Source organism: Rattus rattus, chromosome 8 (genome assembly GCF_011064425.1).
Source record: "Rattus rattus isolate New Zealand chromosome 8, Rrattus_CSIRO_v1, whole genome shotgun sequence".
In the NCBI taxonomy this organism is placed as follows: Eukaryota; Metazoa; Chordata; class Mammalia; order Rodentia; family Muridae; genus Rattus; species Rattus rattus.
Genome location: NC_046161.1, coordinates 27,707,123 through 27,724,021, shown reverse-complemented (window position 1 = coordinate 27,724,021; position 16,899 = coordinate 27,707,123). Strand labels below are relative to the sequence as shown.

The 16,899-nt window shown below is 44.0% G+C and overlaps 1 protein-coding gene and 1 pseudogene across 1 annotated transcript in view; one reads left to right on the top strand and one right to left on the bottom strand.

Moving 5' to 3' along the window:
- The window catches only part of Arhgap32 (Rho GTPase activating protein 32), a 252,554-nt gene extending 237,831 nt beyond the window's left edge, over positions 1–14,723 (bottom strand). Inside the window, exon 1 of the mRNA XM_032909362.1 lies at positions 14,455–14,723. The gene's annotated coding sequence lies outside the window, so the exon portion shown is untranslated. The remainder of the gene's footprint in view (positions 1–14,454) is intronic.
- A 1,099-nt stretch (positions 14,724–15,822) lies between these two features.
- LOC116908300 lies at positions 15,823–16,374 on the top strand (annotated as a pseudogene).
- The last annotated feature ends 525 nt before the right edge of the window (positions 16,375–16,899 follow it).

The following is a 16,899-nucleotide window of genomic DNA, read 5'->3' as shown; positions in this document are numbered from 1 at the left end:
CAATTACCCCTGCCTTCACAATATCCTCAGTGACTAAATCTATAAATCACAAGAATTGCAACATTCCCTAAAAATTAAAATTAGAAAAAAGAAAAAAAAGTCTATCCAACTATAAAACAAAGCTAGATGATGGGATTTGTGTTCTGTGCGTGCCTTGCTTCAATATTTACAAGGAAAGAGGAGTGAATACCCCTCCACCCCATCACCCCTCTCTGCCCCGACCAGCCCATCCCACCCCCAGGCTGTTGGATGCTTCAAGCTGGCTGGCCTCCTCTCCCAGCCTTGGCACTGTCATCTTCCAGGAGGTGGCATCTGGACTCCCTCCCTGCATCTCAGATCTGTTGCATTGCAGTCCTCTCTAGGCTGAGAAGCAGAGTCATAGTGCAGACAAGTAATGCCAGCCAAATAGCAGCCTCACAGATGACTGTAACACTTAACCTAACCTTGAGTTGTAGAGAGAGCGGGGAATTGAGCAAGGGAGAGAAAGGAGCTTATGTGAATCTCAAAACCGAATAGTAGTCAACAACTGGCAACCAAGTTGTTAAAAGTGGGCCAAGCTTAGCAGAGAATTTCCCTAAACCGACAGTTGACATTGCCTTGTGTATTTATTGTTCTGACCAAGAGACCAGCTCCGGTTCTAAAAGGGGGAGAGCAAAAAAGGAAGTTTGGTGGTGGTTATCATTGTTGTTAAAGATTTGCTATCGGCTGGGCAGTGGTGGGCCATGCCTTTATAATCACAGCACTCGGGAGACAGAGGCCAACAGATCTCTGTTCAAAGCCAATCTGGTCTGCAGATGGAGTTCCAGGACTACCAGAGGATACACAAAGAACACCCATCTTGAAAAACAAACAAACAAAAAGATTTGCTAACTGAAATATTTCCCCTAGCCGTTGGGAAACGTTTTAAAGATTTATGGAGTCCTCTTCACTGGGGTTTGACAAATTTGGGTACACGTGAAGTGATAAACTTTTCATCTTCCCGCCCATCACTTTCCTCCCACAGAGGGTTTTTCTTTCTTTTTTAAAACCAGCTGCACCTGTCTGCATGTTTGCTTTTGAATCATTCAAGTCCTTTGTCCTCCCTCTGTCCTCTAGTGGTCTAAATGTTGACTTCAGAGCTCTGACCTTGGGCTCTTCCTATTCTGATTCTACACTCCCATCCTGGGCAGTCTCCAGCTTCAGACTTTAAATAGAACTCCATGCATTGACTCTGACCTCTCCCACAGCTCCAGACTTATATATCCAGCTGACTCCTAGACATCATCTATGTTTGGATATTTCAACATTAATGTAGCTGAAAGACAGGGTCTTTCTATGTAACTGAAATGTAAACTCATTATGTAGCTCAGGCTAGCCTAGAACTCATGATCCTTCTGCCCCTTGAGTCCTGGGTTTATAGGTATGTACCACCACCATAGTCAGCTTGTGTTCTCCCCCACCACCTCGTGTGTGTGTGTGTGTGTGTGTGTGTGTGTGTGTGTGTGTGTGTGTGTGTGCGCGCGCGTAAGATCTTATATCTTCCACACGCTGCTAGATAAACATTTATGATTACCAAGCTACATTTCTGGTTCTAAAAGAAAATTATTATCTATATTCAAAACAAAACCAAAAATTGCTTTCTTCAAGGGCTTTGCATCCTGTGGCCAAAGCACCCATTTTTGTCTGGAAATTCTTCAGGACCCACCTTCCAATCTGAACCTAATCCCTTCCCTCTTAGCCATCCACATCCAGGTAGACTCTCAAGATCACTCCTGGGGTAGGCTTACACTCTTTCTTCCCCAAGGTCTAGTTTCAGTACAGCCAGCAAAGAATGCCTTTCTTCCTTCTCTCTCTCTTTCTTTCTTTCTTTCTTTCTTTCTTTCTTTCTTTCTTTCTTCTTTCCTTCCTTCCTTCCTTCCTTCCTTTTCTTTCTTTCTTTCTTTCTTTCTTTCTTTCTTTCTTTCTTTTCGGACAAGGTTTCTTTGTGTAACCTTGGCTGTCCTGGTACTAGCTCTGTAGACCAGGCTAGCCCCAGACTCACAGAGATCGCCACTGCTGGGATTAAAGGCATGCACCACGACCACCATCAGGCTGAGAATGCCTTTGAAATGGTTCATTTTCCTTGCTTGGAGCCTTCCAGGGTTCCCTGCTTCTAACCAAAGTGCTGGTGAAATCTGAAGCTCTTCCTCCAGCCTTTCCAATCCCTAAGCCCTGCCTACCTATCCAGTCTACTCTCTCATTCACTTGGCACCAACCTCGCCTCTGCCTCCCACTAGTCCTCAAGGCAGCTTCGTTCTCCTGGCTTTTAAAGTTTCTGTCTGCCCTGGCCTCCCCTCCCTCCTTTGTTTTCACAAAGCTCTCTTCGCTGGGTTGCTGTTCTGTGAAACCGATACTTTGTTTTTATCTCTTTCATAAAAACGTAAGAGTGCAAGGGCCTCAGCTTTGGTTGTGCACCACTGTGTCCATATTGATAAACGGTACTGACAGGAAACCGGAAAAAATTGAACTTGCTTCTTTTCTATTGTTACTTGTTACTATGTATTATAACAAACCCAGAACAACTTCAGATTACAAAATTAAATATTTTGCAAAGCAAAGCAAAGTATCCTGAGAGTCTTTTAAAAAAATGATAGTGGGGTTGGGGATTTAGCTCAGTGGTAGAGCGCTTCCCTAGCACGCGAAAGGCCCCGAGTTCGGTCCCCAGCACAAAAAAAAAAAAAAAAAAAAAAAGAAAAGAAAAGAAAAGAAAAAACAAACAAATAAAAAAATGATAGTTTAGCAAAGAAAGGTGCTGGGGGTGTTGGGGTGGGTGTCTTCCTTTATTTCTTGTTACCTTATTTCTTAAGGCAGGGTCTCCTGCTCAACTTGAACATTACTCTTTAGCTAGACTAGATAGACAGCAAGCTCCTGAGATCTGCCTGTCCTCAGCACTGTTTATAGACTCACGAACTCACGCTTGGCTTTTGCTGGTTTTGTTTCATATGTATGTGTGTATGGTGTTTGCACATGTGTGTATGCATATTCGCATGTATATGTGTGCTCGTGTGTGTGCACATGTGTGGAGGCTCAAGGTTAATGTTAGGTATCTTTCAGCTTGTTCTGTGAGGTAAAGTCTCTTGAGACTTTGCGTCATTCTTGAGCAAATGAAAAGTGCACCCATATGGGGAGTCTCTCTAGCCCGCTTGCTGCGCGTAGATTCCCCTGCCTCCGCTTTCAGGAGGACCATTACTTCTACCTGCTGTTTATATGGGTCCTGGGGGTCTCAAGCCTAGTCCCTTTGCTTTTACTGCCAGCACTTTAACCGCTGAGCCATCTCCCAGGCCCATGCCTAGCTTTTGAACATAAGGGGCTGGGGATTGGAAATGAGGTCTTCTTGCTTTTACAGTAAGGGCTCTTAACTACTGAGCCATCCAGAGCCCCACAATTAGATTTTATTTGTTGAACTATAAAGACACAGGGAAATTAAAAACAAAGTATACGCAGCACTTTCTCCTTCCGAATGAAAATGATCGCTATGCTGAGGAGAAATGCAGTAACTTTTCATTTTGTATCTTGTGCGACCACAGACATTTGTACAGGTCACTTAGATTCTCTCGCTCCACCTGTGAAATGAGCCTGCAGACTTTTCCTCTTGGGTTGACCATTATAACGGGAGAAGAATTCAATTGCTGTGAAAATGATTTAGAAGAAAAAAAGTAGGGAATTTTCTTTTTCTTTTCTTTTTTTTTCGGAGCTGGGGACCGAACCCAGGGCCTTGCGCTTGCTAGGCAAGCGCTCTACCACTGAGCTAAATCCCCAATCCCGGGAATTTTTTTTTTAAAGAGAAAATCTGGAAACAATGACTCTTGTAGTCCCAACTATTTTTGTCTTATCTGAAGAATAAGGAAGAAGGCCGGAGAGATGTCTCAGCAATTAAGAACACTGGCTGCTTTCCAAGAGGATCTGGATTTGATTACCAGCATCCACATAGCTGCCGCTAACCATCTGTAACTCTAATTTCAGGGAATCCTATGCTCTCTTCTGGCCTCCTCAGGCACCAGGTATACATGTAATACACAGGCATCCATGCAGACAAAAAGTACCCCATACACATAAAGTAAAAAATCAAAATAAAAAGAATGAAGAACGTTGAAATAGTGGACTTTGGGCTGGAGAGATGACTCAGTGGTTAAGAACACCAACTGCTCTTCCAGAGGTCCTGAGCTCAATTCCCAGCAACCACATGGTGGCTCAAAACCATCTGTAATGAGATCTGATGTCCCCTTCTGCTGTGTCTGAAGACAGCTGCAGTGTACTTATATATAATAAATAAATCTTTAAAAGAAATAACTGACTTTACACTCTTTTTAAAAAGTTAGCATTTTTAAAAGTAATAGGAAAAAAAATGGTTTTCTGAGATAGCTTTGTGGTCCCTATACTAAAAGGTTAACCTCCTCTCTATGCCCCATCTCTCACTCCCTGTGTGGTCGTGTTAAGAGACATTTTCTGTGATGTCTTTACTTGTCTCAAACTTGTGGGCTTAGGTCATCGTCTTGCCTCAGGCCTTCCTAGTGGCTTGGATGACAGCCATGCACCACCATGCCTGGCTGTTAGAACAATTAAAAGGTGAGAACTAGAAGAAGTTGGTTAGGCCATGGGGGGACCTGCCCTTTGGAAGGGATTAAGGCCATTCTTCTAGGACCCTGCTCTTTAGAGAACAGGTGATTATAAAAGAGTCAGTTTGACTCCTGTTTGGTCTCTGGCTTCCTTCCTCATTCTGAGATCTCTCTCAGTCACAGTCCGATCCAACCATGGTGTCATCTGCCATGATGTAACACCATGGGGGTAGAGGGTCTCACCAGAGCTAACACACACTGTTTAGGATTTCAAACCCCCAAATTATGAGTTATATAACCCTCTCTTCTTTATAAACTATACAGCGTCAAGTATTTCCTTAGGGCAATGAAAATCAGCTTAAGAGATCCTGTACTCTGCAGAATCAGAATAACAACACATAATTAGTAGTTAGATGTGGGCCAGACAATGAAAGGAATAGCACTGAAATGTAGACATTTGTATAATATGTTAATTGTGTTTCTTATCAAGCACAATCGAGTAGAGCTTTGTGCAAAGTATAATGGACAAAAAGGCGACCATTACATTTTGGGATATGAGGCAACAAAATGTCTTGGAGAGGAGTGTAGTACAGAGTTTTTTGTTTGTGGTGGTGTTGTTGATGTTTAAGATAGGGTTTCTCTACATAGCCCTGGCTGTCCTGAAACTCACTGTGTAGAATGGTGTCGAACTAGGGGTTGCGCTGCACCTGCCTCCTGAGTGCTGGGATAGTACCTGAGCCTTTTTGAAGCTCTGTTTCCCAGCAAGCATGCTGTTTTAGAGGCATACTTCATTGTGGTGACTTGGGAGAATCACAACTAATTCCTTTTGGTGGCTGTGATTATGGTGGGATGATACTATGAGAAAAGACACACATCCGCGTATGCGCACGCACGCGCACACACACACACACGTGCACACTTATACATGTCCACACATACACATGCACATACATATACATGCACACACACATGCACACTTGCACACACACCACACACACATACACACACACGTGCACACTTATACATGTACATACATACACATGCACATACACATACACACACACACACACACACTTTTTACTGTAAATACACTGAATGCTTCATTCCTCCCTCCAAGCTCAGGCTTTCCTGAATCAGCACTCGTCTTAGACACGTGGTGATGCTTCCAACCCCAAAGCCTTTTATTAGATCTAAAGAACTGAGGCCAGCATGGAGGGAATGCATGGGAAAGTGACTTGGGAAAGCGAAAGATCAAAGAGAGGTCACTCAACCCCAGGCCGCTGCTTTCCCAGGGTGCTCCCAGCAATTCCCCTCCCACGATCTTGTCTTTTATGACTTCCAGTTTCCAGAGCTGAATGCATTTCAGACCGTCTAAAGCATCTGAGTTTTCCTGCCGGATTCAAAATACATGTTGGCTGAGAGTTCACCTATGCTTCTGAAACTGAATGCAGAAGATAGGAGGTTTCCCAGGCAACTTGAGAGGAGCTGTGCTAGATAATCCTATATGGCATGTTGTTGGTTTTTTGGTTTGTTTTTTTTTTTTAATCACTGTACTTGGCTTAGAAAGTTATTTTGTGTTTAAGTACAGATGAGCTTGGACATAGTGGGGGCCAGGGGTCATAATACAGCAAACAGAACAATAAAACTACCCTATCAAAATATTAGTCCCCTGCTCCCCACTCAATTTTCCCTCTATGTATTTCATGTTGAAAACAAACAGCATAACTCCTCTGAGTGATATAAAGGCCGGGCTCCAGCAGAGCTGGCAACGCACAGACCCAGCAGCTCACTCCCTCATTCTCAGGTCATGCTGTAATCTAAAAACTGTTTTCTCTGTAGTCTTTGATGGGTTTTAAAAATAAAAAGCAACAACCCTCTTGCTTAGGGCAACCGGATAGTTTGTAAAATGGTATAAACAAAGAGAGAGTGTTGAGCAGGTAAGAAAATGATAACTTTGTTGCTTCAGAATGCCTCTTGGGGTAAGTGTTCAGTAGAAGGCCCAATGTTTATTCAAGTATGAGGGAGGCATTGTTGACTTTGAGGGAAGTGAAAGCAAGGAGAGATTCATAAAGTCTATATGGCAATAGAGAGCGGCATTTGGGACTGAGGAGATAGCTCAGTCAGTAAATGTCCTAAAAGAGGATGTCAACAAGACAACGCCAATGGACGAGCTAAGTGGAAGGAAGACAGCCCACGAGGCCTCAATCCAGACAACTACAGGATGTGAGAGCAGTCTTCTCCAGGAGGAGCACATCCTCATCCAGAACCAAGTGGTCATCCCTGAAAACATACATACAAGTAACATTATACAGCCTGAGCAGGTTGTACTTATACATTGAAATATACACACATATATATACATACATATATACACACATATACTTACACACACGCATATATATATATATATATTGGGAGGGAGGAGGGAGTCCATAGGATGGGTTGGATGGAGGAAAAGGGGGTGGGTATTATAATCTCAAAAAATATATTAAATGATGGCGTACAAATGGTCAATAAATAAATGAAAACAATGTTCAATATTTTTTTTTAGCCATCAGGGAAATGCAATCAAAACTACGCTGAGATTTGGACTTCTACCAGTCAAGAAAGCCAACAACAAGGGCTGGAGAGCTGGGAGCGAAGGGCTTGTATACTTCCGGTGTGAATGTCAATTAGGGCAAACACAGTGAGAACAGCACAGAGGCTCCTCAAACAGCTAATAGTCCCAGTGCTTCGGAGCCAGAGACAGAAGGATCACGAGTTTGAGGTAAGCCTGGGCTCTACAGCAATTTTCCAGGATAGCCTCGAATAAATATTAAGACTATATCTTGAAAGAAAAAAAAAGACTAAAACTAGAATTGCCAAGTGATCCAGCTGTTCCCCCCTAGGAATGCTGGGAATCTATCCAAGTGGCATTAGGCCAGCCTACTACTGAGCCTTCCTGCACATCCATTGTCTCCGAACACTATTCACAATGGTTAAGATATACCGACAGTCTACAAGCCTACCAATGGTTGTGTGACAAGTGTGTAAGACGGGCGAAGTGGCTCAGCAAAGGGCACTTGGTACCAGGTCGGATGGCCTGGGTTCAATCCCTAGAACTCATGGTGGAAGAAGAGAACTGACTCCCGAAAGTTGTCCTCTGACTTTTACCTGACTCTACAGCATGTGCAAGCGCGCACACACACACACACACACACACACCTTACATATACAGTAATAATAAGAAGTTTAAATGTTTTTAAAAGAAAATGGGGTATATGTATCCAACGGGGCATTTATTCAATCATAGAGAATAACAAAATGATAATTGGATGAAGCTGAAGTTTGTGTTAAGCAAATCATACCAGGTCAGAAAGACACGTATCATGTTTCTCTCATATACAGAACGTAGAGGTGGGGGCTATGGAGGGGTAGCATGGAAATAGAAGGGAGCCTATCTGAGAAAGGAAGACCAGAGAGAGAGAGGGGACAGAGGACAGGAGAGGGACATGAATAAGATCAAAGTACACAATACACTTCCATAATAATATCATGATGAGACCCACCAATAAATGTATGTTAATTAAAAAGAGGTGCCACCCAGTGGGAGGTCTTGAGATCACTGAAGGGAGCCCTTGGAAAGGATAGTAAGACTCAGTTCTCTTCTGTTTCTTGGCCTTGAGTAAATCGGTTCACTCCATGTGTCTGCCATGCCTTACCTTAATGATGTGCCAGCTCTGGTCCAAGTTAACAGGACCAGCTGAGGCTCCAAACCTGTAAGCCAATATAGACCTTTTCTCTAGGTAAGCTAACTTCCTTAAGTTTGGTAACAAAAAGCTGCCTCACACACCAGGCAGTCTTACATATCCGAGGAGAGCGCCCCCTACCCACATGAGAACCCACTTTCCACCCTCTTTGCTCTACAAAGGGTAAGAAAACCTTTGCTCTTCGGTTCCTATCACTGCTTTTCTTTTCGCTGTAGTTGGCGGTGCCTTTTCCCTTGACCCCTAAGGACACCAAAGAAAATTCCACTCTCAGGTACAGTGATTCAGACTAGGTTCTTCTACATAGATAAAGCATTTCTACGCGTTTCAAACACATCTTTACTGGATTTTTTTTTTTTCTGGGGTGGGAGGGAGTGACAATTAAGTTGCTTGTTGGTTGCTTCCGTTTGGGTTTTTTCAAAGAGAATCTCATTATGCAGCTCAGGACAGCCTGGAACTCAGGATCCCACTACCTCAGCTTTCGAGGCTTAGATTCCAGGCATGTGTCACCATGCCCAACACCCCTTCATATCTTTTGATAGGCAAGTAAGCCAGGGTAAGAGAGCAATTTTTCTATCCAATCCATTCCATAGTCACAACTAGCCCCGCCTCCAAACTAGCCCCCATCCTCTTTCTGCCCCACCCACCTCACCCCACCCCTTGTGGTTTTTTTTTTTTTTTTTTGGTTCTTTTTTTTTCCGGAGCTGGGGATCGAACCCAGGGCCTTGCGCTTCCCTAGGCAAGCGCCTACCACTGAGCTAAATCCCCAACCCCCCCTTGTGGTTTCTTAAGCCAAACAGCAGATTACTCAGTATCACTTCAATGGTGTCCTTTAGCAGGGAAGCCAATCACCCTGTGTTCCCTGAGCAGGTCAGGGATTTCATCTTTTCTTTTTACCGAGGGAGAAAGCTAGCTTCAAGGAAATGAGGACAGCTTACTGAGAGGCAACCTTCCTAATTAAGTTCTTACCTGTACAGTAGGGACCATGCTAAAGGCTGGGCAGAGAAAGGCAAACAGGGAGTGCCTCTGGTTCCCAGCACTTGGAGTTTAAGGGAGATGAAAACAGCAAGAGCTAATCTGTGGGCTTACAGACATCAAACAGCTGTGCAAACATTGGGCAGCGGCAGAAATTAAACACGAAAGTAAATAAAGTATTTACCTTATGGAAAAGTCGCGCAGCTGCCGTTATTCTCTGCTAGGGCTCCGGAGGAGGCTAGGGACAGGATGCGAAAGTGCTTGCATTTTTTTTTCTGTAGGGGATGGTGTCGGCGGAAAGGTCACTCGGGGAACAAAGACAAACTATTGCATAAAGCCTCGTCTGCTGGTGCATAGCCTTTGGGTTGAACTGAGTTTGTTTCTCAGAAGTATCTCTTCCATGTCAGACCACGCTTTTAGGAATCTGTGTCGGGAACTAATTTTAAAGTGTTAGAGATGGCCCCAGTGGCCAGCCGCAGCAGGAACTCAGTGAAGAGGCCTGAGAGCTGCCACCAGAACCGTCCTACCTCAAAGGACAGCTTGATTTCCCACATACATTCAGGGCCATCAAGTGAGCCACAGTAGACCACTCCGCCAGAGCCCCTGCCTGGTAGCCCTGTATCGTGGAACTCTCCTCAGCCTTCCTAATGAAGAAACACAGCTTTAATCAGCGGAGGTGCGGGGAGTCAACACCGGGAGTCAACACCGGGAGCATGGGACACATGAGTAATTGATGACCTACTAAGCTGCTCCTGAATCCTACTTCAGATGCCCAAAAGGAAGAGCACCTTTTGTGTTTAAGTGAAAATAATTGTTTGTCCAGAGACATTATGCAGAGTAGTCTACATATCTGAACAACAGTCAAGATTTTAAAAGAAAGAAAAACAATACAAGCTTATAGGTACAAAATTAGAAATGGTGGTAACATGAAAAAAAAAGACAGAACCATAATTTAGACATAATCGCTGTTAATATTTTAATATATAACTTTGAATACATAGATTAAAAGCTTTTTACTGGGACCAATGAGATGGCTAAGTAGGTTAGGAGACTTGCTGCCAAGACTGATGGCCTGAATTCAATTCCCTGTGCCCACACGATAGAGGAAGAATGGACTCCTATAAGCTCTCGTCTACATGTATTCCATGGCATACGTGCAAATCAATAGATAGCATGTAATTGAGCAATGATGAATTTTTAAAAATTATACCAACAAGACCATACTGGAGATATTGCATGTAATCTAATTTCTCTCCTTAGTAGTACTGTTTAGCTTTTCATGTCAATAAATGCTTACACTATATTTATATAATCATATATCCATACAATATACCATTCTCCCTTTCATAGTCCCCCATAGCAATGACAGATGGGTCAACTCTGCTGCCACAAACATGTGCACACACACACACACACACACACACACACCCCACACACACACACCACACACACACACACACACACACACACACACACACCATACACACACACACACACACACACACACACACATCATACACACACACCACACATATACACAACACACACATCATACACTCACACACACATACACACAAACACACACCACATACACACACACACACACACACACGCTCCAAACCAAACAAACAAAAAGCGTTCCCTCACCCTAGCTGATACATAGAGCTCAGTGATCAGTTATAAAAGATTCCCAGTAGAGAACTTTCTTTCTTTCGTTTCTTTTCTTTTTTGGTACAGTCTCACTGTGTAGCCCAAGCTTGTCCAAAAGGGAAGCCCCTCTTATTTCAGCCTCCGGAGTGTTGGGATTACAGAGACCATTATGATTGCACTAGGAGACCTGTCTCTTAAAACCTTCTCTGCTGCTAACACTTCCTATTTTCACATGGGAAGTCCCGAGATGGGTTTTAAAACGGATTTTATGCTTAGCCCTTGCTTTGGCACCAAAGTAAGTGATGCCCCAAAGTTCACGCATGCTCCAATAGAAACGCAATAGCTTTTTAGCTGAGTACAATCCTTGAGCAGCCGGGAACAGAGTTAATGTTGTCTGATACTAATTACTCCCTAGATCTAGTTTATTATAGGAAACAGATTCAGTTCTCAGTGTATTCTCTCAGGACCTGGCCTACATAGTCATTAATTTTACTCCTTTTTTTTTAAAGAGTATTTACTCATTTATTTTATATATATGATGAGTACACTGTAGCTGTCTTCAGACACACCAGAAGAGGACATCATATGCCATCACAGATGGTTGTGAACCACCATGTGGTTGCTGAGAATTGAACCCAGGACCTCTAGAAGAGCAGTCAGTGCTCTTAACCAGTGATCCATCTCTCCAGCCACATTAATTTTATCCTTGAGTTTCATATATTCCATTCATGTTTCTGTTTGGGTTTCTGTAAACCTAAATCTATTCAGTTCATAGTTTATTACTTCATGGTCATTGAATTAACCTTCTGAAGACATCAATTATTTTTAAAGAAATGCTTGAGAGATTGTTCAGTGGTCAAGAACATGAACTGTACTTCCACGGGACCAGAGTTTGGTTTTCAGCAGTCACGTCAGGTGGCTCACAACCCCAGCTCTGAGAGGATCCTCTGGCCCACAAGGCGCCTTCACTCATATGCACACACCGTACCACATACACACATTCAAATCATTCTTTAATAGCTTCTAAGCAGTGTAACTGTGAGAGAGGGTCCTAGAATTCAGGCTGCAGCACTATAACCTACAAAGAGACACAGGTACCAAGCCTCCTTCAGCCCAAATAAATGTGCCTCTAAACTGTTATCACAGTGTGCTAACCGCTCGTGAAAAACTGGGCCAAGAAGCGAAGTTTCTGCTTCTACAAGAGAGACAGAGACTCAGAGAGAGAATACAAACTAATTGCCCTCTCTACATGGAAGTGGAGAGGAGGGGTCTGCCGAGTAAGGGCTAGCAGATATGTAATGAGTCCTAGTTTGGCTCCCACCAGAGACCCAAGGAGCTGCTCTGGGGAAAGGATGGACTGCTGCCGTTCCTCTAGCCACACCCCGGGAATGCTAAGGAAGATCACATATTCTGACTCCTTCCATCGCAAAGACACAAGAACAAGTTCGTTGACATTACTTCAGGCTACCTTGTGTAGAGCCTATACGTTCGCTCAACCACGAAGGAGAGGCAACTGTGCCAAGGATGCTCTCTTTCTCTGTGGCTCTCTTGAGGAGAGGACTCAGTTGTTCAAAGCAAACAAGCATGAGAAGGGGGAAGTACCACTTACTCGGACATAGTCGGCATCTCAAGCCCTGAGCAGTTAATAACCGGCTGCTTGAGGTGGAAGCAGCCATAATTATCACAGTCTCTGTCTGTCTGTCTGTCTATCTATCTATCTAATATGTGTGTATGTATGTATGTATGTATGTATGTACATATCTATCTATCTATCTATCTATCTATCTATCTATCTAATATGTATGGGTGTTTTGCCTCCCTGTATGTCTGTATGCCACATGCATGCCTACCTTGCTACTTGAATTGCTCTTGCAAACCTTACTGAGCCTGCCTTCTCTCTAAAAAAAACAAAAAACAAAACAAAACACCAAAATCTCCTTTCCGATCTTCAAAGACAAAGAAGTGAAAATGATTTTAAAAGTAAAGCATAAAGATGTTTATAAAATGGAATATGGACCAATGAATGACTGTAGCCAGGAGGGGAGTGGTTTTTGAACAAATATCCAATTGTTTTCCATTACTCCATCTGGGTCTGTTCACAGGGAATTTGGAACCTCTTCCTGACAAAGGATGGGGGACCTCATTGCACCCCTGGGAGGTCCGCAGGAAAAGGGAGGAAGGAGGGCAGTATTTTCAGAACATGGCAAATAGTGCCAAAATAAAGATAACACGCAGTTTAAAGAGAGGCTGGGACCACAAACCAGCACGGGGAGCCAGGAAGCCAGCGCACTGAGCTAGGCAGCAGAAATGGAAGCCAGAAAACAGAGCCAGCAGGCAGAGGGACAGGAAGAACAAGGCAAGGAACGGCAAGGATGAGGTCAGCAGAGAAAGTTAGCCTGGGAAATACTTGGGACAAGGGCTCAAGGCACCTAGCTACTTGCTTGTACAGCAGGGTGTGGGGATGTGTGGCTAAGTGGGACGGGTTGGTAAAATGTAAATCAACTTGATATGCAGCCACCTGGAGTTCTAGGTACAGAGATAGACCCAGAGTATGGCATGGTATTAATGTGAACAGTTAGGCATGGGGCACAAGTCGTGTGTTTGTTCAGATAAGCACTCACATATGTGAGACCCTTACTTTGCTCCATGCTAAGCTATGCACATTAATTATAAATATGTCATTTAGCATTTCCAAAAATAGACTCAATTAAGTACAATTATATCTGCTTTGTAGCCTGGAGACATGAGACAAAGGTTGGATGATTTCCTTAACATCGCATACAACCAGCAGCAGTATGATTTAAAGTTGGGTCTCTAGTCCTTCAGAACCCGGATCTTCTCAAATTTAATAGAATTAGATACGTGCATTCGTCTTTCCTCACAGTCTTCTGATTTGGTCGTTCTGGGGCAGAGCCAGGAACCCACAGGTTAACATGCATAACTGCTGGTATTGATACAGTTGCTCGGGTGTCCAGGCCAGACACATCAGCAAAGATTGGCAACAGAAAGATAGCAAAGAAGGCTAAAAATAAAGTCATATGTAGAGGAAGACTCACCATCAAAATCATAGACTTGAAAGCTTTTGACTATCATGATAGTCTTACTACTTACTCTCCTCCCCAAATAAATGTTTCCTGTCATCCAGAAACAGCCAAAAGGTAGCCCTTCCAGTGCCCAGCAGAATCAAGCTTCCTCACTGGCATAAACCCCTTAGATTCCACCCAATGCTCAACCCTGACTCAGAGCTATAGACCGACCCTCTCTTATGTTGTCAGAACTGTATTCAATGTCAAAGACCTCAGATAACCTGCAGGAGTTGTCCATGCTCAGGCGAGAGATTCCTAGCTTACTGGCTCTTCACCTGAACAAGACTACAATAAGGACTTGCCTTCCCAGTATTCCCAAAGACAGCTTTCAAATAGCGGGGGCCAGTCCTTACGATTACCCAGCCAGACAAAGCACAATGCTAGAAATCACTGTCACACATGATACACATTTCCCTTACTTACTTTTGAGAAACTCTTGAATCCCTGGCTCCAGATTCAGGGATGAAATCCGTCTTCCTTACAAGGTCTTCTCCTCTTCAAAGGTGCCCTCCCTCCCCTTAGAGCTGACAGATTTTCTTCAAGCGATTACAGAATGTTCCTTCGGAGAAATCCCAAGAGGCTAGAATGGGTTGCTTTGCAATTTTCATGTCTCCAAATGAGAACGAGAAGGTCACGGGGCGACCGATAATCTGCATGAGTTGGAAACGGCCATGTTTGTGTCCTCTTCCAGTTTCCCAAGTCTTCCCTCTGCTTTCTTTGCTGCCTTTCCACTTAAGTTTGTCTGTAAGCGCCTTTGTGGCCTCCACGGCAGGCCTCAGGCCAAGGCAGAAAAACGGATTCTTTTCATCTATTCAAGTGTGATCTGGGGCAGACAAGCCTGCTGCACAGGCAAGAGGCACAGTGAAGTATTCTGTTTTCAGCATTCAGTCCGCAGAGCCTATCGTGGGGCCTGCCCTTGGCAAAGCCAGCGCAGTGACCAGGGCCATTTGGCAGAAGCAAGAATGCTACTAGTCTGGCCCCTCCTGTCACCTGGACGGGGCATCCTGGTCCAAAGAGCAGGAGCTGGGCTTCCTGTTCCAAGCACACCTCCCGAGTTCATCTCCAGCTTTCAAAACATCTTTTAACTGTCCAAACAGCAACTTTATTTGTTTATTTTGAAATGCTGGGTGAGCTCGGAAAACATTATAGTTACTATATATGGAAAACATCCACATAATGGTACCTGAATGGAGCCTTAGTATCAAATGGAGCACACTTCCTGTCTTCAACACGAGAGAATGCGGGCCTCAGATATACCAGCAGAAGAAGGACACTGGGTAAAAGTAAACATCGGGCAGTCCAAGGGTACTCTTCCTGTGTGTTTAATTTCCTAAAAATCTACTTTTTTGGATAAAAGTATGAAAGAAAAGTATGAAAGTGTCGGGCTGTGTAGCGGGAGTGTTTTGGCTGTCCCACTTTGTGCTCCCGGCTGGTCTCAGGTGCGCACCCGCCCAGGAGATAGCTAGGATCCACAGTTGAAAGACAGACAGACACACACACACACACACACACACACACACACACACACACACACACACACACACAAGCTTATTCTTAAACTGCCTTCTTGGTTGTATGGCTGGGTTCTTCTAAGCCTTCCACAGCTTGCATGCCCTTTACTCCTAGCTCAGCACCTCTAAATCTGCCCTCACCTTAGTTGTCCAGTTACCTCCTAGCTCAACGTCTCTTAAGAGCTGGACAAGGCTCTACCCTTGAGCTGTATACTCCCAGCCCTTACATCACACTACGTATCAGCATGTTAGGCTTCCTGTTTCCAGCCAGCGCCGAGCGATGGGCATCTTTTGGGACAACTGGCGTAAGCCGCAAGACCAGGAGTAAGAGTAAACCCTACCACAAGAGGCAGAAGTATGAGCTGGGACAGCCTGCTGCCAACACTAAGATTGGCCCTTGCTGCATATACACAGTCCGAGTTCGAGGAGCGGGGAACTTTTCCTGGGGCTCTGAGTATTGTACTGGCAAACCGAGCATCATTGATATTGTCTACAATGCATCCAATAATGAGCTTGTCCAATCAAGACCCTTGTGAGGAACTGCGTTGTGCTTATTGACAGCATACCGTCCCACTATGCACTGCCCCTGGGCCGCAAGAACAGGACCAAGCTGACTCCTGAGGGGGAAGAGATTTTAAACAAACAAACAATGATCAAAGAAAATTCAGAAGAAATACATTGAAAGGGAAAAGAATGCCAATTCCAGCAGGGCGAGCTTCTCACCTGCACTGCCTCAAGACCAGGCCAGTGTGGCAGAGCAGATGGCTACGTGCTGGAAGGCGAGGACTTGGAGTTCTATCTGTGGAAGACCAAAGCCCGGGAAGGCAAATAAACAGTCATTCATAGCTCGTGTAATAAAGGTGTTTGTTGTTCTGAAATAAACAAAAAAGTATGGGCATATTATCCAAAGAAAAGGTGCTCGCTCTATCACTCAACACTATTATGAGAGTGCTTTATGAAGTTGAGAATTATTCCTGATGGCAAAGGGGCAGGAAAGCATCATCACTTGATTATAATATTATTGTATATGGGGGTGGGGAGGATTGATCATAAAAATAGTATGAGGGGCCTGGGAACACGGCTCGGTAGTTAAGAGTACTTGTTCTTGCAGAGGACTTGGAATCAATCCCCAGTCGTCACATAGTGGCTCACAACTATCTGTAACTTTAGATCCAGGGAATCCAACAGACATGTGCATGCATGCAGGGGAAAACATCCAACACATAAAATAAAATGAGAATTCCCTACTCTGATGAGTTACAAGATAAACACAATACTATAAACGTCAAAGCTGGAGAGATGGCTCACTGATTACAAGCACTTGTTGCTCTTGCAGAGGACCTGGGCTCAGCTTTTA